The sequence below is a fragment of the Lynx rufus genome, unplaced genomic scaffold (genome assembly GCF_022079265.1).
Source record: "Lynx rufus isolate CCGP_SWC_20201006 ecotype Redwood Valley unplaced genomic scaffold, mLynRuf1.p SCAF_14, whole genome shotgun sequence".
In the NCBI taxonomy this organism is placed as follows: Eukaryota; Metazoa; Chordata; class Mammalia; order Carnivora; family Felidae; genus Lynx; species Lynx rufus.
In genome coordinates this window covers 27,446,114-27,470,667 of record NW_025814828.1, presented here as the reverse complement: position 1 = coordinate 27,470,667, position 24,554 = coordinate 27,446,114, and the positions used below count along the sequence as shown (strand labels likewise).

Sequence of the window (24,554 nt, the reverse complement as noted above, 5' to 3'; positions counted from 1 at the left end):
ACTGCCAGGATTATGAAGTCTGAAAGCATACATTTCAACCCCTAGCATTGTAGCATCTATCATGTTCTCTTAGGCATTAGAAAAAGTTCTGATACTTGAATTTGTAGCCAAGTAGTCTCCTCATGGCATTTATATCTCTGGGACCAAGATCAGGTTGCTAACCCTGTAGGCACAGAAATGAATTTCATCAACTGAACCCAATCTACAGCCACCAAACTGGTGGACAATGATGATAATGTCAATGTGGTTATTTATAATGGAAGAAAGGTGACCTAAAAATAGTATGCTATCATCCCCAAGGACTAACCTTTTCCCCATGACTAAGTTCACTTAGCAAAACAAATTAAAGAACAGAAGTTTGTTTGGCAGCATAGAATAGGAGGAAGGCAAGCAGATGGTTATAAGGAACATTTATCCAAACTATGCCAGAACCAAGAGAAATTAAATTCACTCAGTGTAAGAATTGTCTAGAATAAGAGAATCCATTTTTTGTGTGTCAGCACTAACCAAGTTCTTGTTATACTACCCTGAGTTCAATTCCAACAATTTTTGCATGATTTCTATAAGCTGAATTGTATCCTATGAGGGCTTCCTTCTAGGAACTGACTGCTGTCTTCTAGATTAATTTATTTCTGTCTCTCTACCTCATTTCTGATTCCAATGTCTTCCTTATTTCCTAGTATCTCCCTCCCTCCCCCCAGCAGAATTGGAGGCAAGAAGGTGTCTACATTAATGTCTCTGGCGTTTATTATTTGCCTCAGTTTTTTTTTCTTAAGTTTGACCTTTACCTAAGTAAATTACAGTTTAAAGTGTTTCTTGAATTGACTTATTCAATAGTCTCTGAGAACTTTGTCTGAGACAAGTCAGGTTTAATCAGACATTAGGAAATAATAAAAATCTGTAGATTGATACTTTTGGAGCTTGAAGGAAGAAGGAAATGGAATGTTAAATGAGGAGGAAAGAGCTAGGAGAAGTGGAGAAAAGCTACTCCAAATCAGTTTCCCACCTGTTTGATCTCTGGCATATAACTTATGATCCTTGAACTTCAGCTTGTTTTCTCTTCCAAAAAGAATGCAGGTTTGTGGCGAGAAATAAGGCAGTTCCTAGACCTTAATGCGCTCAATAAAGAGCATTAATTATTCACATCATTATATTCTTTAGATTACTTATACCTCCTTGCTTTTTGGCAAGACATATTTAGGAGTACTAACTAAAATCCATGTTGACTTTCTGAAAGAAAAAAATGCATACATGAGCATGGGGAAAAGAAAACAAATGGTGTTTTGTCTGATAATACAACATTATAGTATCACACGGCAATGTAATTGGTATGCGTAGTAACTACCATTGCTTGCTTACAATGCAACTTTGGGATCTCATTAAGAAGATACTTCTTCAGAAACTTTAGTGCTCAGTAAATTTCAGTTCCTTTCTTTCTTTCAGTTCAGTTCGGGGAGGTCCAGCAGCAGCCTCTTTGTTGCCAAACCTGGAAAAAATATTTATTTTTGAGCATTCTTTAGCAGAGTCTGTAGATGGAAATGCTCTCCTTTAGAGAATTTAACTTACGTGACAACACATTTTCCTTGTCCTTGTAATACTTTCGCCTTAGAAATCCCTACTTTTTGATCCCATTTGCTGGAATCTCTCCCTGTAGACATCCTTAAGTTGCTGTTCCTCGAGGTTTATTTCAGACTCTTTATGCTATAGAGTCTCTTTTGGCCATTCTTATCCATTCCATGGTTTCAACCACCATTTTTCATTCCAGCCTGACTCTTCTTCCTTCTAGACTTGTGTATCCAGCTGCTCCCATTCAGAGTCTTCGTGTACCTTTTAAATTGCACATATTCAAAGCCTGAGTTCATAATTCCCCCTCTACCATTAAGCATGTTCCTCCTTTTGTTTGCTTATTTCAGACACTGGTGCCACTGTCCCCCAACCAAGCACATTCATTCCTCAGGTCCTGCCATATCTACAATCAGTCATGTCTTGAATATCCGCTTCTTTCCATTCTCAGTCACTGCTTTACCTGGGTAGGATGTATCTCCCACCTGCACGGATGCAGCAGCCTGTGTACTGTGTGTCCTCCCAGCCTCTACTCTTGCCCCTCCGGTTTCTTGTCCACTCGGCAGAGTGGTTTTTATAAATGCAAACATGACCTTGGAACTTTCTTGCTTAAGGACTCTTTCATGTTTGCCTTTGTGCTTCCAATTTCAAACCCAGAGGTTGAACATAGCAGGTGCTCGGTAAGTCCGTGTGGAATGAATGAATGAACTGTGTAAATACTGGAGGATCTGCCACGCACCTTCTTGGGTCAAGCAGGATCTCTTGCGGTCAGGGAAGATGGGGCATTTGGTCTTTTGTAGGCATTTGATAGTCTTTAAGACATGATAGATGTTTCTATTCTCTACTCGAGGTCGCTCAGTTTTTGTGACATCAGGGGCTGTCGCAGTCATCCAAGGAATAGCCTAAGGACAAGGGGCTCCACAGTCTTTTTCCAAAGCTAACAGTCTAACGGATTCAGTCTTGGAATTTTTTTTTCAGATCGTAGTACAGGGTGCCTGTAGTGGGCTGTAACTCTGAGTGACATCCTGCTTTACTTCATGTCGAGAATAAGGACTACAGCCTAGGGTGTTAAGAAAGAGTCCACAAGTGTCAGGGAGAGCAATAAAAACTGAATGTGTAAAGATCTCCAATTTTCCCATCTTAGGGACTCCCTGCCTTCTTTACGCCAAGCTTTCTTTCTCTGCTGGGATTCCTTCCATCTTTTACTTGTTTCCGGGAGGGGGAGGAGTTAAAAGGAAGAGAGGTACCGCCTTTCTCTTTTCACTGAGAAGTTAGAGAACCGAACCAAAGATAGGCAAGATCTCAAGTGGTTTCCTTTTTGTTTCAATAGCATTCAGCTCTTCACATCTCTGGTCTCTCAAACCTACACCGTGGCGCGGGCAACTAACTGTCTATCAAAATTTGTGCTCCAGCTTCCATAGTGCAGAGTTCTTGTGAGGATCAGCCATCAGGCCAACAACTACATTTCCCAGTCCCTCTTGCTTTTCTAGTTAGAGCCACATAACTAGTTCTTACCAGTGGAATCCGAGTGGGGGTTACGTTGCAGGCGTGCCTTCTCCACCTCCCTCTCTCTAGCTGCTGACCTTATGGAAAAGACTCCAAAGCCCAAGGAGATGAAGAAGCATGAGGTGGAAGGACCCAGAGTCCCTGAATCAGTCTGTGGAGAAGAGCTGTGTACAGACAGGAATGCTCCTTTAGAGTGTGCTTTTTTTTTCCCCTTGGGTCACTGAAATTGTCAGATCTGTTTGTTACAGCAACTAGCATTAACCTCACTAACACACATGCATACTTCTGTGTGCTCCAAAGAGAAATGTGTGCATTCTTTAATAGTAGAAAGAGGAGGAAAAAACATATAGAGGAGGAAGCTTTTCAGATTCTCTGTTCAGTTTTAAAACAGTGTGTAATGAGTGATACTGTATGTTTTAGAAGAATGTTAAAATCTTGAGCAGCTGAATTACATTAATTTTCAATTATACATATATATATATATATGTCTTCAAGCTTTAGTATCACTGATATATACCAGCTTATTTGTTTCTTTTAATTTCCAAATTTAAATGTGTAAGTTTGCCTTCTAGGCAGAAATTAAGTCCCATTGTAGAATGAGATTAAATCAACACTTCACAAAGATCATTTCAGTTCTTTGTAACCTTAAATGAAGTAAGCTAATAAACCATTAAATTAGCATGTTGTAAAACTTCCTGAAGTTTTAATATGCTCTTAAGTGGCAGCTCTGAGCTTATTATCTCTCAAGCTAAAGTCAAAATCAATGTCTTTCAGTTGATAAAATGGAGATGAGGCATCATTTTATCAAATTTAACAAAATATTCTGCTTCACATCTAGAAAATACACATTACCAGATAATTCCCATATAAATGTATTTACCCAGAAATGCATTTTTTCTCTAATCAGTAGCCCTGGAGTCTTTGGACCATAAATATGTTTTTTTTTTTTTCTCAAATGCTTTAACTGTGACATTTTCCTTCAGACTAGCTCAACTGTTTCTACAGAAATTATACACTTCATTCACATTCAGCCAAGCGAAAATGTAGAAATGATTATAATGATAACTAGCATTTGTTTTGGGTTCCAAAGTTTACAGAGGGCTTTTGTATTCACATTCTCACTTGTCCCTCATAAACCGTTTAGGTAGATAACTATCATTACACCTGTGTTACTGGATGCCCTGAGACCTAAGACTGCCCGATCTCCTCAAGGTCATGCAGATGCTAACGCATGACAGTTGTTTTTCCTACTCTTCTGTATTTATCATATAAAAACCATACTGCAGGAAATTTAAGAGAAGGACTTAAGAAAATAAAATCCTCCAGAAAATTAAATTTGAATTGTTTCATTATCTGCAGTGAATTTAATGAAAGGAAAAGTATTCCCCAACCTGTGTAGTATTTTACTATTGCTTATAGTAATGTTTTATACACCAAATATTGGCAGTATAATTTTCCACATAGTGACATGTTCTAAATCAGTGCCATCCAATAGAAGTTTGCCTGATGATGGAGATTTTCTGTCACTGTGCTGTCCAGTACCATAGCCACAAGCCATGCGTGGCTGTTGAACACTGGTAATATCACCAGGAAAGCTAAGAAATTTGAGTTTTATTTTAGTTCAAATTTAAATTTCAAGAGCCACGTGTGACTAGTGGTTACCATATTGGAGTGTAGTTACTGAAAATTGACATTATTTAAATGTTACATCTAATTTTAAGTGTTAATTTTCAGGTTAAAAAATATATTTCAGGGGCACCTGGGTGGCTCAGTGAAGCATCCAACTCTTGGTTTGGGCTCAGGTCATGATCTCATGGTTCATGAGTTTGAGCCCTGCTTCGGGCTCCCAAAATAAATAAGTAAACTTTAAAAATATGTCTTTCAAAGTGCTTTTATCTGGTATTATTTAAGTCAAATGTAAGATTTCTATTGCTATCAGTACTTAAAATCCAGAGATAGTCTTCAAGTGTCCTTATACATTTTCTTTGTTGCTTTATTATAGTTTGTTTTTTTAACTGCTTTATTATTTTTTTTTTTTACGTTTGAGAGAGCAAGAGTGTGTGCATCAATGGGGAAGGGTCATGGAGAGAGGGAGAGAGAAAGAGAATCCCAAGCAGGCTCTGCTCTGTGAGCACAGAGCCCAATGTGAGGCTCGAACTCACAAACCGTGAGGTCATGACTTGAGCCAAAATCAAGATTTGGCCCCTTAACCGACTGAACCACTCAGGTGCCCTTATTTTTTAACCACTGTAAACGCCCATATTCCACTTGGCTTTGACTCACTGCAGACACGACTAAGTAGGGTAAATAGAAATATGCAGAATCAGGACTTGAGGCTCCCAATCTGGTTCAAACCAATCTATTCTGATTTCACTTCATTATTGGGGTCCTCATGACATTTATTAGAGGAAGAAAAAGGAATTATGCAACCAAAAAAAGGCGATTGAGAGAAATTGCATTTGTTGGACATCTGATCACTAAATAAGTGGGGATTTTCTGCATAGCGACCTAATTTCTGTTCACATGCTCTTCAGGAACACTAGCGATGATGATGATGATAATGATGATGATGATGATATCATCGATACCTAAGAATTACAGTAATGTTTCTTAGGTGTCAGACACTAGACTAAAAACTTTCTATACATTAATTTAAGCAATCATCACAACAATCCTATAAGGTAGGTTCTATTAATATGGTGATTTAGCAAATGAAGAAACTAAGTTAAATTACCTGCCCAAGGTTGTGCTCACTTCAGCAGCACATATACTAAATTACCTGCCAACGTTATACAGCCAGGACAGGGCTGTAGAGCCAGTGTCACTGCTCCTAACCATATACTCTACTGCCCATCTAGAGCTGAACCTAGAGTTTAAATGTTTTTCTCTTTCTGAATAATAGAACTGTATATTCCTTTTGTATATTCAAAGACGAAGAGTATTTCCCCATTGCTATTTTGAGAAGATGTTCATGTCAGGTTTCCTGAAATTTAGCTTCCTCCGCTTTTTAGGTCCACCATTCTCTTCCTTTAGCATTGTGAATAAAATGGCTTTTGTTTTCCTGTTTTAATCCGTGTAGTTTTGTTAACTGAGAGGGATATGCAGATACTGATATTACTGCTGGATTAAAGTCTTGTATTAATTCACTCAAATGTGGATTATCAAACACTGTTAGTGAGGGGGACAGAACAGTAGAACTAATGCTGCTTCCCCTCTTTGACCCTCCTTGGTGATAGGGAAAGAGGATAATACTGCAGAGGTAGTGGCCATTTGCAATATGCCAGGCACCATGCATTTCAAATATTCCTGGGAATCGTTCAAAGCGGTAAGATTGTCAGTATACAGTAGTTGAGCAAACTAAGGATTGTAGCAATTTCCTCAAAGTTGCAAAGAGAACGAATGGAGGGAGGTAAACCAAGGTTTCATTGACTCCAGTCCCACTTCTTTTTTTGCAATAGAGCACACTCTTTCAGTATTTGTCCCAACCATTCTGTGTATCCCCCATTCTGTGGGCTGATCAGAATTCCCTGTCCGATTCTGAACTTCCTTTCTTACTCAATCTATATAATTGATAAATATGGAGGAAATACGCATACACACATATAATATGTGTTATAAAATGTTATATATATTAAATAATATGTAATATATGTGTCTTATGTGTGTACATGTTTCTATACTAGTGACAGCTAATTCAAATAAAATTTTAATTCACTGTACCAACCGCCTTGTAATTTCCTTTTCCTCTTACAAATCCTGTTTGGCTTATACGTGACGTTCTGCTGCTAGTAGAAATTAGAAAACAGAGAAGCTGGTAGATATTCACACCTCACCTCTTCAGATGAAGTATTTGTATTTGAACAGTAAGATGATATTTCTTCTTTGTAAACTGAGTGGTCAGATCGAGTTCCACAAAGGAGAGATACTTAAAATATTGGCATTCTGTAGCTTCTCAAATAATCAACTTAATTTAGAAAAAGTCTCATCGCTTCTCGGCCTTGTGGCTAAGATCAAGTGTAGAAAAAGTCTCTAAGTTTTGTAGTTGCTACAGTCAACTTATTTATACTGATCTGTATAGGATTTTATTGAATTTCCGTTCCTTTCTCAGCAACTGGCCGATAATTCAATATATCAACTAATCATGCAAATTTAGTTTGGTGAAAATCCTGGCCAATTTTTCTAGATTTATTTATTTTATTTATTTATTTTTAGATTTTTAAAGCATATTATCAAGAACTCTGTGTGTGTGTGTGTGTGTGTGTGTGTGTGTGTTCAATTTAATAACATTCCATTATTTGGGGATCGTTGAAGTAACGTATAGCTACTACCTCCAAAGAAAGACTTAGAAGATTAATTGGATATGCTACCTTGAACTTCTTTACATTGTGTTTGGAAAGTAAAACCACTTGTTCTTATGTCCTTAATGATGAAAAAGTGGATATTATTATATAACTAACACCAACATATAGTTAAAATGTTTACCATGAAATATATTATATACACTTGAATGTAAAATTTACAGAGAGGATCCAAAGCAGTGTTGGCCAATAGACACATAATGTGAGCCACGTATGTTCTTAGATGCATTAGAAAAAGTAAGAAGCAGAGAAACTAATAGTATCTTTGTTTAATCCAGCCTATTTCAAAATAGGATCATTTAAACATGCCATCTACATAAAAACTACTAACTATATGCTTAACATTTTCATGACCTAAGTCTCTGAAATCTAGTGTGTATTTTACACCTCCAAGCCATTTCAATTTGCAGGTTTCACGAGTGCCAGTGGCTTACATATTGGACAACATAGGTTTAAAGACAGACATGTCTGGGTTCCAACCTCCTGGGTTCGAAAAATAGAACATTATCAGTATCTTGGAAGCCCCCTGTTTCCCTCTCCTAATCACCACCTTTTCTCCCATTCTAAAAGTAAACACTATTTTGATTTTTGAATAAGTCATCCTCATGTCTATTTGTTTGCTTATATATTTTTAATACCTACATTTCTATTTTTCAACAGTTTTGCATGGATTTGAACTTTTTATTAGTAGAATCTCTTTGTAGTCTTCTCCGTAACTTTTTTCTCTCAACATTATATTTCTGAATTTATGTTGATCAATGCGCATCCCATTGTAGAAAGATAACAGAATCTATGTATTTCACATGATGATAGACATTTGGGATTTTTATTGCTTTTTTTTTCTTAATCACAAGTCATACTACATGTGCTTCTTATATATGTTTTCTGGTGTATTTGTAAGCATTTCTCAAGGAGATTATATATATATATAATATAGAAATATAAATATATTTATATTAAATTTATATTTATTATATTTATATTTATGTAATATATATTATTTATATTATGTTTATTATAAAATTATATTTATATTAAACATATATATATACACACACGCACTTGTTAATAGAATTGCCAGGTCATAGGGTATATACACAGAAATAGATTGATTTACTGCAATTTGTAGTGCACACACATTTGCTATTTTCACTAAATCACATTTAAGACTGATTGAATTAAAAACAGTTTTTTGGAGCCAATTAAAGTGAGCTGAGTTTGTGTTTGTTTAAACACAGCACAAACAAAGTAAGTCTGCTTTCCCGGACCAATTCAGTTGGTTAACTTTACAGCAAGCTTTTAATGTTATATAGAAGCATATCTGTAGCTAGTCATTAAATATAGTTATTAATTATAGTTAAATTTTGTCTGTATATAAAAAACTCAAACCATCCAAGGCTTAAACGAGATACAAGTTTATAATACTCAGGAAAAAGAGGTCATAGTGAGCACTCAAGGGAACGGATCTATTTGATTCTTCTACTCTTCAGTCTTGGCCCATAGCTTCCCTCCTGAAATTTACCTCATATTCCAAGATACTTTCCAGAGTTCTTGTCACCAGGTCTGTCACAGACTAAGTCTGGAGTTCTCTCTCGTCTAGCAAGAGAGAGGACACAGAATTGAATACGAGACAGGTTAATGTCCGGGAAGAGACAAGAGCCCCAAACACAGCTTTCATCTCTGTATTTATTAAACGCAAAAGATGTTACACACGTGGTGAACGTGAAGCGAACAAGATGTTACACACGTGGTGAACGTGATGAAAACAATCAGACAGTAATTGTTAACTTGTGTGTGAAGAAGCAAAGGGTTCTGGTGGGAGGGGGGCAAGTGGAATGTGTGATCAAAGTACAATAGTATATTGAAGTCAGATGGAAAGTAACTTCCTGCAGGTGATGTAACAAGTTACTCATGATCCCATTACAATATCGGGCTAGCTAACCTCAGGCACTTTCACCCCATGGTGGCAGTTTTCTGCCCTAAAGCTTCTTTCTAACCCATTTATGTAAGTAGAACCTATTTCCCCACGCAAGTCTATATTACATTGCAGACCTAAAAATGTGTGAAGGCAAAGGGTCACACTTCCTAGCCGAATCAAAGAGTAGCTCTGCATGTCCTACGTAACAATTCTATTTTACATCATATTAGCCTTCATGTGTGGTGTTAATCATCATATCACGTAGTATTTTGAAACTTAGTTTTGGATTAATGAGTCTCGGGGTATTTACAACATCGCTATGCCTAGCTGCTGAACAGGCAAGAAGTAACTGAGTTATTTGTTGGCTGGTCAGTTATTTGTAAGACAAGGGTAAAAAAAAGCAAGTGTTAATATTCAGTATATTGATTTTGGTTTTACAACTCAATCATACCAAAAAAGAATTCTATTAATTGTTCAGGAGAATTAAATCAGTTTTAACTTGATACACTATGGCATGAGCGTTTTCAAAGTAAAAAAAGAAAAGGAATTTTGTCCCCAAACCTCTTGGTGTTCCAATAACCTTCCCCTCATATTGACTTCAGTATATAAAGACTAGAGAAATTCAAAGCAACTGACACATTTTGGAATGAACTTCATATATTGTCAATAGTTTTATTGAGGTGTATCACCCATTTAAAGTGTACAACTCAGTGCTTTTTAGTATATTCAGAGCTGTGCAATCGTCACTAACAAACAATTTTAGAATATTTCATCTCCCCCCCCACACCAGAGAAATCCTATACCCATTAAAGGTTACTCCTCATTTACCCCTCTCACCTTCTTAAGGCGAAAATACATCTAATTTCCATCCATATAGATTTGCCTGTTCTGGACATTTCATGTAAATGGAATCACACAGTATTTGGTCTTTTATGATTGACTTCTTTCACTTAGCATAATGTTTTTATAGTTCATCCATATTATACCATACAGCAATACCGAATTCCTTTTCATGGCCAAATTATATGCCATGCTGTGGACATGCCACCTTCTGTTTAGCCCTTCATCAGTTGATGGACATTTGGGTAGTTTCCACTACATAATACTGCCATGAGCATTTGTGTATAAGCTTTTGTGGGGAAATATGTTTTTATTTAGTATGAGTGGAATCGCTGGGCTGTATGATAACTTTATGTTTAACTGTCTTGGGAACTGCGTACCAAATTGTTTTCAAAAACAATTCGCCGTTTTATATTCCCACCAGCAATGTATGAGAATTCTAATTTCTCCAAATCCTCACCAACACTTGTTATTTTACGAGGCTTTAAATTTCTTATAGCCATTCTACCGAGTGTGAAGTGGTTCCTCATTGTGGTTTTAATTTTCATTTCCCTGGTGATTAATGAAGTTGAGTGTCTCTTCATGTTCTTATTGGCTATTTATTTATATATCTTCTTTGGAGAAAGGTCTATTCAGAAACATTGCCTGTGTTTAACTGGGTTATTGCATTTTATTTTTGATTTATGAGGGGTTTTTGTGTATTCTAGATACAAGTCCCTTATCAGGTATATGATTTGCAGGCATTTTCTCCCATTCTGGGGTTGTCTTTTCACTGCCTTCGTGGAGTCTTTTAAAACGCAAAAGTTTTTCATTTTGAGGAAGTTCAGTTTCTCCCTTTGTGCCTTTATCTATTGTGCTTTTGATGTCATATCTAAGAAGGCTTAACCTGATCCAAGATTATAAAGATTTACTCCTATGTTTTCTTTTAAGAGTTTCACTATTAAAATTGTAGTTTAATATATAAAATAAATAAATAAATAATTATTAAATTTAATTAAAAAATAAATAAAATTGAAATTCTTACATTTTCTTCTGCTATCCATTTGAGGTTAATTTTTGTGTATGGCTTGAGGAAAGGATCCAATTTAATTCTTTTGCATGTGAATATCCAATTGTCCCAACACCATTTGTTAAAAATATTATTCTTTCCTCATTAAATTTTCTTGGAACTCTTGTCAGACATTAGTTGACAATCTCTTTTATCTCATTTCTCTCCAGACTCTCAATTCTATCCCATTGATCTTTGTCTACTTTTATGCCAGTACTTCATGCATATTTTTACAGTATATGCATCCGTACAGTACATTTGTGTGTGTACATACACACACACACAATAGGTATTATACGTGTGTGTGTGTGTTATACATGTATTCTGTAAGTGGTGGTAAAGACTTTGATTTTGAAATTGACTTCTGGTACTAGTCTGGATGTTTTGAAATCACAGCTACATCAAATACCAGCTGTGTCACTTAGAGCAAGTTCCTTTAACCATGGAACTCGCCTCACTTAGGAAGTGGGATAAGAATACTGCCAAACTGATAGGGTTGTTGTGAGAATTCAATAATTCCTATGAAAGCTCTAAATCTAGTACGTGATTCAGTAGTTGATGACTATATTTTTTGCTGCTTTTATTATTGATTCAGTGTCGTTATTATAAAATTTCCTGTAAGTAAAAGCTGTTCCTTAATTACATTATAAATTGTGCTCGTCAAGTCATATTTCTCTTGAGAGGAAGTTCAGCAAGATAACATGTAGGTGCTATGAATCGAAGGGACGAAAGATAGAATACTGAAGTTGATCATATGTTTTAGGACTACGAGGACAGTGCCAATCCCATATATTTTGTTTTCTTGTGCATTCATGTGTCAGGCCGTGTGTGCCAAGTCCTGGTTTGGAAAAGAAGATGACCTTTGGAGCAGGCTCTGAAATGTCATGAGATAATGAGTTACGCATGTGGCTTTGGGTCTCTTCCAACCTTGTTTTAAAGGAACCTCTTGTTTACTTGTAGAAATCTATCAATGCTTACCCACTCAAAGACATGTTCCCCTTTTAACAACTCACTCCTTCTGTATCTTCATCTTTTATGTGGTTAATTAATTTAATTATTTATTAATATGTAAAAATAATTATAATTAATATATAAATAATTAACCTAATTATATTTTCTCCAACCTAGGTATTTCTCTCTGTTGCTTAAATATTTGTTTGGAGGGTACACCTTCCCAGGTGCATTGTAAGTGTCCTGAGAAGAGGCGAGAGTGTTCGTATGAGTTTTCTAACGCCACCGTACAAAATAATACAAACCGAGTGGCTTAAACAACAGAAATGTTTTCTCACAGATCTAGGTGCCAGAAGTCCAAGATCAAGGTGTTGGCAAGTTTGGTTTTTCCTGAGGCCCCTCTCCTTAGCTTGCAGACGTCCATCTTCTTGCTTTGTCCTCGCATAGCCTTTCCTCTGTGCACACACAAACCCAGTATCTCTTCCTCTTCTTATGAGGACGCTAGTCATATTGGATTAGAGACCTACTTTTATGACCTCATTTAACTTTAATTATCTCTTTAAAGGCCCTGTCTTCACATACAGTCATATTGGGAGCTTGGGTTTCAACATATGAATTTGCAAGGGACGAGGGGCACAATTCAGCCCCTAAGTGTTTGTATTCTAAAGATAGACCTTAATTAGTTAATTAATTAATTCCAATTTACTGAGAATGTCTTTCGTAGGGGGGAAATAAACAAAGGATATGGAAGGGGCTGGTGATTTTCTCTCAAGTGTGAAATTGGTCTGGCCCAGCATGATTTTCAATCAAATGCTCTTTGGGGACAAGTAGGTTGAATCACTAGGAGAGGAGGTTTAAAAGAAAACAAGTTGTAACAGCAACTCTTAATTAAAAGAAAACCGGGCTTTGTTGACATGCCAGCAAGACAAATAACAAGGCAGCAGACTCCATCCACCATTATCACGACCTACTGGAAAATCTCAACGGCTTACCCATTAGAACTACAAGCCCTTTCTTTGCCCACATTTGAGGTGGGTCAATAGAGAAAACCAACTTGCACACACACGAAAATACCACTGTGTTTCAGAATTAGTGCCAAGCCCTTCATGTCTATAATTTCTCCAAACCATCACAGCTTACGATGTGAGTCAAACTGACACCGTGTGTCAGATAAGCATTCTAAAATAATTTCTATAAATACAGACAAGTAGAAAAACTGGAAATATTCTATATTAATGCAATTTTTTAAAGTAAAATTAAAATTTGAGGAGTTAGTGTTGAAAATACGACTTTGGAAAACGCTGATGTATAGAATTTCACTGAGGTGAGACAAATTGCTGTGTGTCACATAAAGAAATTTTAAATAAAATAATTATCAAAAAAGATGTTAAACATGCAAGAAGAATATGAAAAAGATTATAATCATAATAGACCAAAATATAAGAAATACTGTAAAAATTGGAAAGCAGTTACATTACAAATACATAATTTTGAATATTTAGAATAATGCTTTGGGAGAACATTTTAACATTTTAGAATTAGAATTTTAACACTGTCTTTTAAAAAATAATATATTTCTTTTTAAAATAAAACACCAGGGGGCACCTGGGTGGCTCAGTCAGTTAAGCGTCCGACTTCGGCTCAGGTCATGATCTCACAGTTCGTGAGTTCGAGCCCCGCATCGGGCTGCATGCTGACAGCTCAGAGCTTGGAGCCTGCTTCGGATTCTGTGTCTCCCTCTCTCTCTGATCCTTATGGGCTCATACTCTGTCCCTCTCTCCTTCAAAAATAAATAAACATTAAAAAAATTAAATAAAACGTCAGCCTGTAAACCTTGACAAATATCAAGTAGATTTATTGAAATAATATAAAATTATGCAAAAAGTCACCTTAAAGAAAAATAGATCACGTAGCTCGATACTCAGTTTTTCAGATGTTTGGTTTTAGAAATACATGCATTTTGATACAATGCGTGGTAATCTAGTGAGCCCAGAAAAAGCAGTCAGTGTTTCTTTCCATCAAAGGGAGCAACCTAATATCTGTTCACGTTGCTTAAATAAAAATTTTTAATATGCTTTTTCATCAAAAGAGAATCTATATAGTAATTTTTGCACTTTATAAGTAGAAAATGTCCTTCACTGTAAATATGCCACAAAGCAGAAATAAATGATTTATTATGTCTTCAGAAGCAATGTTAATACAGTTTCACAATTATCTTACCTACATTTAGGCTAATATTTTTCAAGATGGCACATTAAAAACTAGATCTTGCAAGAACAGACAAGCCTCCTTTTGAATAGAAAGAGTCACTCGGAGGTTTCATGTATTCATTCAGACCTAAAGCTACTATTATGAAGTTATTACTAGAGAGACTAAAAAAGTTAAATCTAAATCACAAAGTCCCTGGATAATAGACTCGTCTCCTTTAGAGTCCGTTTTCTCGTTGGAGAGATCAGGTTTCCATCCACAAAACAGGTAACACTCCAAAGTTCTGGGGCTATCCATGTGAAAAGAAACAGGACAGAAAGCATTATAGTGTTGTCGTAGTTTGAAGGATGAAGACATCATGATGTGAAGCAATAGTTGAGGAATGCTTTCTAGAAGGTGCCGGATCTGATTTGGCCTTGGGTTGCGAGCAGAGTTTAAAGACAGAGAAAGCAGTGTTATACCAGAATCACTCAAGGGCCTTAAAAATACAAACTGTAAGTCCCTTCCCAAATGTGCCTGCAGCTGAAATGAAACAAAATGCCTTGAGCTCCCGTGCCACCCATGCCAAGCCTACAGGTGGTATGCTTCGTGGCCAAGCAGTGACTAGAGGGGCAAGTCCATGTGGAGGGTTAAGGGAGTGCAGTTAGGAAAGGATGAGGACAAAGTTGCAGTGGGACAGGTTGCTGAAGAGTTTGGATGTGAATCGGTGGCAAAAAAAGAGCCGTTAAATGCTTCTGTAAAGACCCTGATGGAAAGAAAGTGATGGTCTTAGAAAGATTCGATCTGTAGTAGACTTTCTCGCAATTTATTTAGTTGCGCACCCTGAGAGCGACGAGTCAGGGCCAAGTATGTCTACCTGGGACAACATAAGAAGCCAAACTGTCATTCTTACTAGACTAGAAATTCTGTGATGATAGACTGCCGTGTTCATGGTTGTATTCTCAGTACTTAGCGCACAGAACAGATGCTAAACAAATATTTGTGGAATGGATGGATTTCTGTATAAAAGCAAATATTGTATAGAATTAGAAAGGGGAGAAAAGCGTGGTATGATGTTAGCAAAAATGGCATTTGATAGTGAGGCTGAAGAAAGTTTAAAGATTTTGCAAAGCCAGCCATGCAAAGAAACATTCAGCCACTTTCCAAAAATGCTGAAAGAAGGGTGCCTGTTTCTACCCTGGCAACACAATGGGCCGAGTGCGATCAAGAAGACATATGCAACACAACAAAGGTTTTCTGGAAGACACTATTTCAGGAAGTCAATCTACCTTTGTTTCAGCCTCTCCTCTTGAAATATGATGTTGGCAACCCTTTCGGGGCCAGTTCCTATTGGGTCCAATAGCTCATGTGTGACACCTCTTCATAACGCGAATCCAGATCGTGACGGAACATTTCAGTACTGACCTGAATATTCTGTTTAAGAAATTAGATCCATGTGTAATGTGTTTCTTAGGAGCCCTCGTGTTGCAAAAAGAGTTAACATTAAAATGCTGACACACTCGGTGTTAGACCTCACCTAGCTGGAAAATGGTAGTATCTGAGAGACACGGATGGCCAAGATTGTGCTGTGGTAGGCAATTGATACTGAAATGCGAGCTCCTTTTTCATTTTACAGTGTTTTAAATTCATGAGGATGTCCCTTCTCCATTTTTTTGGCACCATGTATCGGTATGCTTCATTAAAGAGGCGAAAGGCACAGAATTAGGGATTGACTTAATCATTTTGCCACGGTTAACATATTTTAGCAGAATGTAGGTTTTAAGGATGAGAGGGAAGTAAATGGTGTTTCGACAAAGTGTTTTTGACCCGTACCCCCTGTCTCCCCTCAGCTGTCTCTAAAATCTTAATTTGCCTCTAAACTTCTCTCTCCATTTACATCCTTTCCCGTACAATGTAATAACAGTGACAGTGTTTGTTGACCTGAAATATGTCATAAAACATCAATACGGTTTTGAGCAGTGCTTTTAAACTCTTAGTTGTCTCTTCTATCTCCTTTACTTGTGTCCCTTTTTGAAGGCAGTGCAATATTTTTAGTCCATTGTATAATGCTTCCACATTCTTTAAAAATGAGTCATCCCATCCCCCTTTTACTCATCATTGCTAATTACAGTAGGTGTTTGCTTAAACAACAACCAGTCGAAAGATAAGAAGAAGAATTCAGATATATCTGAGGGAAAACTCTTTGCAGAAAGCAGGTGAATGACCTGGGAATTCGAACCAAAGAGACTCCAAAGGAAACACTAAATGGTTGCTAAATGCAAAAATATTCTCATTGCTCATCAAACTTTATAACAATACCTTCAGTGACTTACTCTGTTGACATATTTGGCAGGCTCTAAGTTAATATTTATAGCTACTTATCCCTGTTATTTATTTTACTGAGGAGTTGAGTTTTTTTTTTTTCTTTCGGCATCCATATTGAAAGAAAAAATTTGGCAAGCATTCAGTTTTCTTCTGAGTCCAGGGCTGAGGACCCTAGCCACTGGCCACTACATCGTGCATGTAACAGACAGGAAGCAGTGATCTGCGTCCGGAGCCAGCTTCCCCCAGCCTGAGGCAGGTGCTCTTATATAGAACAAGTCTGTGAGCTCCTTGACTGAGATAAATAGAGGTTTCAAAGTCACACTCTATTAGATCCAGACTTGGGCTCTGCCACTTATTAGCTGGGTAATCTAGTTCAAGTATCCTACCCTCTCTGTATCTTTGAAATTCTCATCTGTAAAATGAGGAAAACAATATCTCTCATCTCTTAAGGCTACTGTGAAAACTGAATCGCATATGGTTTCTGGTGCCTCACATAGTGGCTGGGATGTCACAGCCACCACAACTGCCAGAAGCCTTCTTCCCTGAAATAAATGAAGGGACGCATGTCCGCCCCCGTCAACCCTGAGTATCTGAAGGTGGAACATGTCTCACAGCTGCTTGTTCCCTTGTCCGCTCATCTCAGTCTTACGCACCTACTGTTTCCACTCCTTTGTTCTACAAAGGATCGAAAACGTTTCACAGTTGGCTGTATACTAAAGGTCACCGGTCACCAGCAGTTTTGTTCATCACCAAGTAAATTATGAGCTTCCTCGCCGTATCTGCGTTGCCGTAAATCTCACTGTATCCCAGCACCTAGCAGGGCACTTTGGTTTGTGAACATTTTCAGTACAGCTTTTTAGAAATGATTTTCCCGAGGGGCTCCTGGGTGGCTCAGTCGGTTAAGCGTCCGGCTCTTGATTTCAGGTCAGGTCATGATCTCACCAGTTCGTGGGACTGAGCCCCTGCTTGGGATTCTCTCTCTCCCTCTCTCTCTGCCTCTCCCCTGCTCACCCTCTCTCTCTCTTTCTCTCTCTCTCTCTCAAAATAAATATTTTTTAAGATTAAAAAAAAAATGATTTTCCAGAAAGGTTTCCCACGTTCTCCTGTTCAAATGCAAAAATATATGTGATGTCAGGATTCCAAGGATATTTTCTGGATGTCATTTCTGGGTTATGGTCTCTCCTCCTCCCCTTTGCTCTCTCCCTTTCTCAACTGTCTATCCTGTTAACCCGCACTGTTTTCACCTGTGCAGTTACCACCAGCTAAGAAGGTATGCTCTATTGTATTTTTTATCGTGAATGTATTAGTGCAGGGACCAGGGCTCCCGCGCTGCCATATTGCCAGCCCCACCACTTTTCTAGGAACTCAATAAATATTTGCCGAATGAATGGATGCAAAGTAAAATGTTCTTTTGCATCTGCCATTGGAGATTTGCTACTTCCTTTGGTGCTGTACCACATCAGGCAATAATTGCAATTTGCCTATTTTAGAACTAGAGAAAGTCAGAAATGGAAATAAGAATATGAATAACAGAGGCTTTAATGAGTGTTTATTGTGTGTCAGGCACCGGTCCAAATGCTTCTCATTTAACCCTCATGGCAGCCGTAAATGACAGATACCATTATTATTCTTATGCTACAGGCGAAGATATCGAGGAGCCATTAGTTGAAGTAACTTGAGAAAAACATGCGAAATCACATAGTCCGGCTCCTCATTTCAGAGGAGAGGAAACTGAGGGCCAGAGACTAAATTTACTTGTCTAGAGCCACCCAGCAAGATGATGTGAGATCTAGAATTTGAATCTAGGTTGCCTGAACATGATCCCAAGCCCCTTCCTGTACCATTTGTATCATACCCGTGTTATGGATGACTCAGCCCCCGGTATATTTTAGTATACTTGAAAGCGGCACAGTGACTGTAGGAGGGGTTTTCGGAAGGCAAACGGTGCAAAATACATCCCGACCGTATTATTAAATAGTACCTATTGGGATGCTCATTTTTTTCTAGTTAAGAATAATCAAAATTTATTCAGCCACACAGATGGAATTTGAACTTCAGAAAATTAGCCTAATACTATCCATAAACCAGTTTAACAGCCTGTTTTACAGAAACACTGGAACAAAGTGCTGATGGTAGAACTGTAAACAAAATAGATTCTCATCAGGATCACGGTCAGGGCTAGCTCGCAGACATGTGAAAGATCCGTGAAAATCAGAGGCATAAGCTCTGCATTTGGGAAGAGCACAGAGAGATTGGGAAGCATCTATGAGACTCCCAAGACAACAGAAGGTGAGGATCAGTGCTTCCAAGAACTTCTCATGAGAGATGTTAACTAAGTACCTCCCTTCTGCCAAACACTGCTGGAGGTGCCGGAGAGAGAGGTGGGTGAGGCACTGCCTCTGTCGTCAGTGTTTCTGCCATCTGGGGAGGAGAGCTGGGTGATATCCAGGTCTCATACGGTGAAATAAGCACAGTAATAGACATATAAACCACAAACTAGGCAGCACGGAGGCAGGCACGGTGACTGGACACAGGACGTTAGGAAGGACCTCACTCAGGTGGTGATATCTCAATCAAGATCTGAAAATAGATGAGTAAGGGTGATCTAGAAGCAGGAGGGAAATAGAGACTCTTTCAGAACAAGTCCAAAGACGTTTAGATGAGATAGAACATGGTAGATTCTCCATAACCTTGAGTTATTGCTACTCCTTAGGCTAAAAGGAATGCGCTCTCCTTCGTCTAAAACTTCAGTGCCGCAGATTGTGTAACAGAAGGTCATTTATTGGATCTCAAACTTAAGGCATCCGTGAATTCAATCACAAAATACCCGCGATGGTCAAAAGAACCACCGCCTCCTCATGCCAACATTACTCACAGCACCGGCACCTGCTGTTCGGCCACCTGGACGGTTGGGTGTTGCTGCCTAAGTGATGCTTACCAACCGATGCCCTGCCGCAAGTAGGTTTTGCCAGGTTCCACAAACAAAATCTTACTGTTCCATCAGCAACTAATGAGAATTACAGTCATCAGTTAAATAAAAGAACCAGTAGGTAAGGAACAGAACAGACGACACACAATCCATCAACTGGATGAATGTTGTCAGATAGTTTCTAGGTTCGAGGCATCTGTGCATCCAAGTAGACAGAATATTTATGTCCTGTCCCTTATGTACTCATGTGTCTAATCCAAGGGTGATAACATAAGCTACTATTAAAAAAAAGGCTTTGTAGGTGAAGATGTCTTGAAATCCAGTAGGGAAAGAAAGGGAAGTATTTAAAATGTAAATAAATCTTTTTTTTTTAATGTTTTTTATTTATTTTTGAGACAGAGAGAGACAGAGCAGGAGCAGGGGAGGGGCAGAGAGAGAGGGAGACAGAGAATCGGAAGCAGGCTCCAGGCTCCGAGCTGTCAGCACAGAGCCCGATGCGGGGCTCGAACTCAGAGACTGTGAGATCATGTCCCGAGCCGAAGTCGGATGCTCAACCGACTGAGCCACCCAGGCGCCCCGAAAATGTAAATAAATCTTGAGTAAATTGTAAATCAAGCAAATAAATTGCTTTATATCTCGAGTAGCGACTCTCGAAGTAAGGTCCCTGAATCATCACCATTAGCTTCACCTGGGAATTTAATGGACCTGCATGAAACCCTCCGTTCCCAGGTCATTTGAATTGGAAACTCTGGGGGTGGGGCCCAGCAGTTACATGTGGACCGGGAAGCCAGGGGATTGTGATGCAGGCTGGCGTCTGAGAACTGCTGAACCGGACCACCGCTCCTCATGAGCCCGCGTGGTCAGTATCACCTGAAAGCTTGTTAGACGTGCGGGGCTTTGAACGTGTTAACTACTCCCGGCCCAGGTCACATACTGGACCAATTAAATCAGAATCTGTGGAGGTGGGACCCCTGCACCCTACTTACTCTTCAAGTGAGGTAGATAAGGCTGAGAAACACTGATCTAGACCTGAAGTAGTTAAGGTATTTGAAGCTACCTGAAGAGCTTAGTCAAACCACGGGAGCGTGAAGTACAACCACCTCCGGGAAAGGAAAAGAGAAGTCAGGTATGCTGGCCCCTGTGCTTTGATTTCAGCTTCGGTGTTCTTATTTCTGTTATTCTGAGTGTGCATAGCAGTAGTATTGAGTCTTATTACTGATTTACCATGTTAAATTTTGCCTTTCCATTAAGGAGCTCTAAACTTTTCATCCCGGCCTCCACAGTGCTTTACTCTCTGGCCCCGCTGAAATTTTGCCCGTCATTTTGTTAATACTTCCCCCTACCTTGCCTTCTGATCCCCACTTGTGCTGCTTATTTTCGGCAGGCTTGACGTGTACATTATCACCCCGTGAATGTTTTCTTCACATAGTTCTTTCCCCCGAAATGATCTCCTTGACCCCCTTTTGATTGAGGGAGAGGCTCCTCCTTCCTTGAGAGCCATGGCCCTCAGCCTTGACCACACAACAGATTCATGTGGGGAGCTTGGAAAAATACTGATGCCTGAATCCCATCTTTGAAAGTTCTGGTGTTCTGTGATGAAGTCAAGGTGTGGGCATTTTTTTGAGTCTTCCAGGGTGATTTTAATAGGCAGTATGAGAACCACTACAGTAAGGGAAATCTCAAACACTTCCTCCTTACAAAAACTTGTCAATTCCATGTGGCGATTATAAATTGCCCCATCTCTGAATCTGTGTAGTAAATCGTTGGCAGCATCTAATTTAGCAACCCTGTGTAGTTTTGATTTTAGTTTGCTAATTGTTTCAGTGTGTTAATTTGTAATCACAACCTAAATTCCTTAAGAGCTGAGGCCTCGTCAGATTCCTTTGCCTAGGTAATGACCAGCACAGTTGTTAACTAATAAGGTTGCTTGTGGTTTGACGATTAAACTGAAGAGATCTATGAGATCATACAGGATGCTGCATGTATTACAATGAGAATAATAACCACTGTTTATTAAATAATTACTATGTATCACATTCCGATGGGCTTATGATCACATGGGTTCTGGAGGCAGGTGAGGATCCTCCCTGATTAGCAAATGAGAAAATTGTGTTGTATAGAGCTTAAGCAGCTGGCCTAAGGTCATATGTGGCACCTTAAAGGGGCATCGTTCAGGGACAAAAATGAATCCACTGTAGTTGTAATAAAAGGTCCATATTTGCCTTGTATCCCTGATTTGGAGGAGACCTATCGAGTCAATTTTCAATGCTTGAATTCCTAGATATGTACAGTTATTTTAAAAATACTACCCTCAAAGAAAATCTACCCTGGCTCCTACGCCTAAAGTATTATGTAACTTAATTTGTATTTTTTTAATTTTTTAATGTTTATTTATTTTTGAGAGAGAGAGAGAGAGAGAGACAGATCATGAGGAGGGGAGGGGCAGTGAGCGATGGAGACACAGAATCAGAAGCAGGCTCCAGGCTCTGAGCTGTCAGCGCACAGCAAACGGGGCTCAAACTCGTGAACCGCGAGATCGTGACCTGAGCTGAAGTCGGACATTTCACCGAGTGAGCCACCCAAGTTTCCCACTTAATCTGTATTTTGAGAGAGAAAAGAATCCTGGGTAGAGTACAATTAAAAACAAGATGGCACTTCCTATTTACTGAAATTATCTGACGTAATATCCAATGACCAGTGTTGAAGAGGGCTATAAAGCTTCTCAAATACAAATGAAAGTTTACTCTTGAGCTGCTCTTTCTATAACAATTAAAATCTTCTCTAAAATATCAGAACTTTTCATTAGGAGGCACTTTAAAAAATAGCAAGACTGATACGCATTGTGATTTCTGTATAGATTAAATTGAACTTGTAAATGATTTTATAAAATACATTATAGAAACCAAGAGATACTCAATTTAGATATCTGTCAGAATAAATTGCGTGTGTTCAAACAAATACCTATTGAAAAATAGATTTATTCTTTTCCCTTTCAATTATCTGTGATTTCTTGTCTATCTCTTCAGGAACAAAATGTCCTCACTCTGATTTGTTTCCTGTTAAACCTTCTTCAGACCATGTAAATATGGTACCTTCAATCTTCTTATTTCTGTTTATCTTACCACTATTCTAATCTAGACATGATCAATGTCTGATCTTTTCTGCGTTTTGTAGGCATTTGGATTCAGAATAATTGGGTGAACTTGAGACAACAACGGCAAGAGTGATGATTTCAGTACCTAGCAATCACTCATATAATGAATATTCATTGGCCACTGACTATGAGCAAAATACTACTTAGGCAATGTGGAATATAAAAAAAAAATGTATTAACATAGCTCATGCCTTCTAGGAGCTTACACCTGGTAGTCAAGAGAAGGCACGTGCATAAATAGAATGTAGGATAGAAAACACAGGTCCTAGAATGTATAGTTTCAATGCAATTTTAAGTGAATAAAAGGACTAACTCTCTGGTGGACAAATCAGGGAAGGCTTCATGACAAAACAGACATTTGAATGCACACGTAAAGTATCAAGAGGATCAAGTCAGGGTTGGGGCAGAGTGAATGGCTTTCCACCTTAAAAAGAGATATTCAGGAACAATTTGAAGAACAGTAGAAAAATCAATCAGTGGAAATACACCCAATTTACAATGTCTGCCTGGAGTATTTTATAAATATGGTGACAGTAAGTTGCAGCTTGCTCAGAAAGAAATGTCAGTTTATGTTCATCTTTCCTGTGTAATTATTTATTGTGCCCTCTGTCACTCTCAAAAGTTCCCTGGTTCGGATGATAAATTTAATGATCACTCTATTTCTAAGGGAACTGCCCTGTGTCTGGGCCCTGTGCAAGGGTGAGTTCAGGTCCCACATAACTCTGCCCGCTTTTTGTTTGATGAGACCCAGAGCTCGGCCTCAAAAGATAAGTTGCTTAATCAGATCTCTATCTCTTTGTAGAAATAGGAAACCCAAGAACCTCACAACAGGTACAGAAGCTACATTGCTTCAATTACATGGCAGGGGTGTAGCCATGAAAGTTATGTATAAGTCAATTATAAGGGAGCAGAAACCGAATAAGCTACAGCAGTCAGACATAGAACCAAATGAGACCGACACCTAGAGGGTAGGTGAGCCACAATAATGAGAAAAAACTGCAGTGAAAGTGTGCAAACTATTACTGGTAGGGTTCCTACTGATGCCTTGAAGCCCGGACCACCTTCCTATCCAGTCTCCGTGATGCCCAGCCTTAAGACAGCTGCTCTTACTGAATTTCCCTTATTGTTTCACCTGAAGCCTTAAGGTAATCCCACCTATGTTTCCGTCCATCCAAACTACCTCCAGTAGGCCCTGGGCTCCTTGTTCTTGCTGAAATAGAAGGGGAAGAGGCTGAGAGCAGAGGGTCCAAATGCAGGATGCCGCAGTATTTCTGGGAAGAAGCAATGGTATTTCAATCTGAAGAATGGGAATGGAAAGGAGGGAGGATAATAGAAGTGGAATGTATGAAGCTTGGCAACAGATCGGATTTAAGGGGTGAGATGAAATAAGCCAAAGATGATTCAGAATTGTAAATTTTCATCACCTAATAAAACACCGTTGCCGTGAAGAAAAATAAATGATCCTGAACCAACAACAACAATAAAGGAAACTGCTCTAAATAATTCCAAGGGGGGGGGGGGGGTTCTTAATAGTGGCAGCGAGTTACACAGGTGATAGAAGACCTTAGAAGCCAAAAAAGTGGTAAAGCAACGTAGAGATGAGGAATAGCAGAAAGCCTCTCCCACCTCTGTGGCTGAGGATTTAAACACCAGGTGGTAATACTAGATTTTGCAAGTCTAGGTCGTGTGGAGGGAGTTATAATCAGGTGAGGACTGCCTGGCAGGAGCTGCAAACAAAAAAGGAGGAGGGTGTGTCCTGTAGAGATCGAGGAAGC

General features: G+C 38.6%; 1 protein-coding gene and 1 non-coding gene across 3 annotated transcripts in view; both read left to right on the top strand.

The window, feature by feature from the left end:
* The window catches only part of DMD (dystrophin), a 1,630,689-nt gene that overhangs the window by 741,520 nt on the left and 864,615 nt on the right, over nucleotides 1–24,554 (top strand). The gene's annotated exons all lie outside the window — the stretch shown is intronic.
* LOC124509738 (U2 spliceosomal RNA) lies at nucleotides 7,054–7,238 on the top strand. The gene has a single exon (XR_006961510.1). It is a non-coding gene; the product is annotated as a U2 spliceosomal RNA (small nuclear RNA).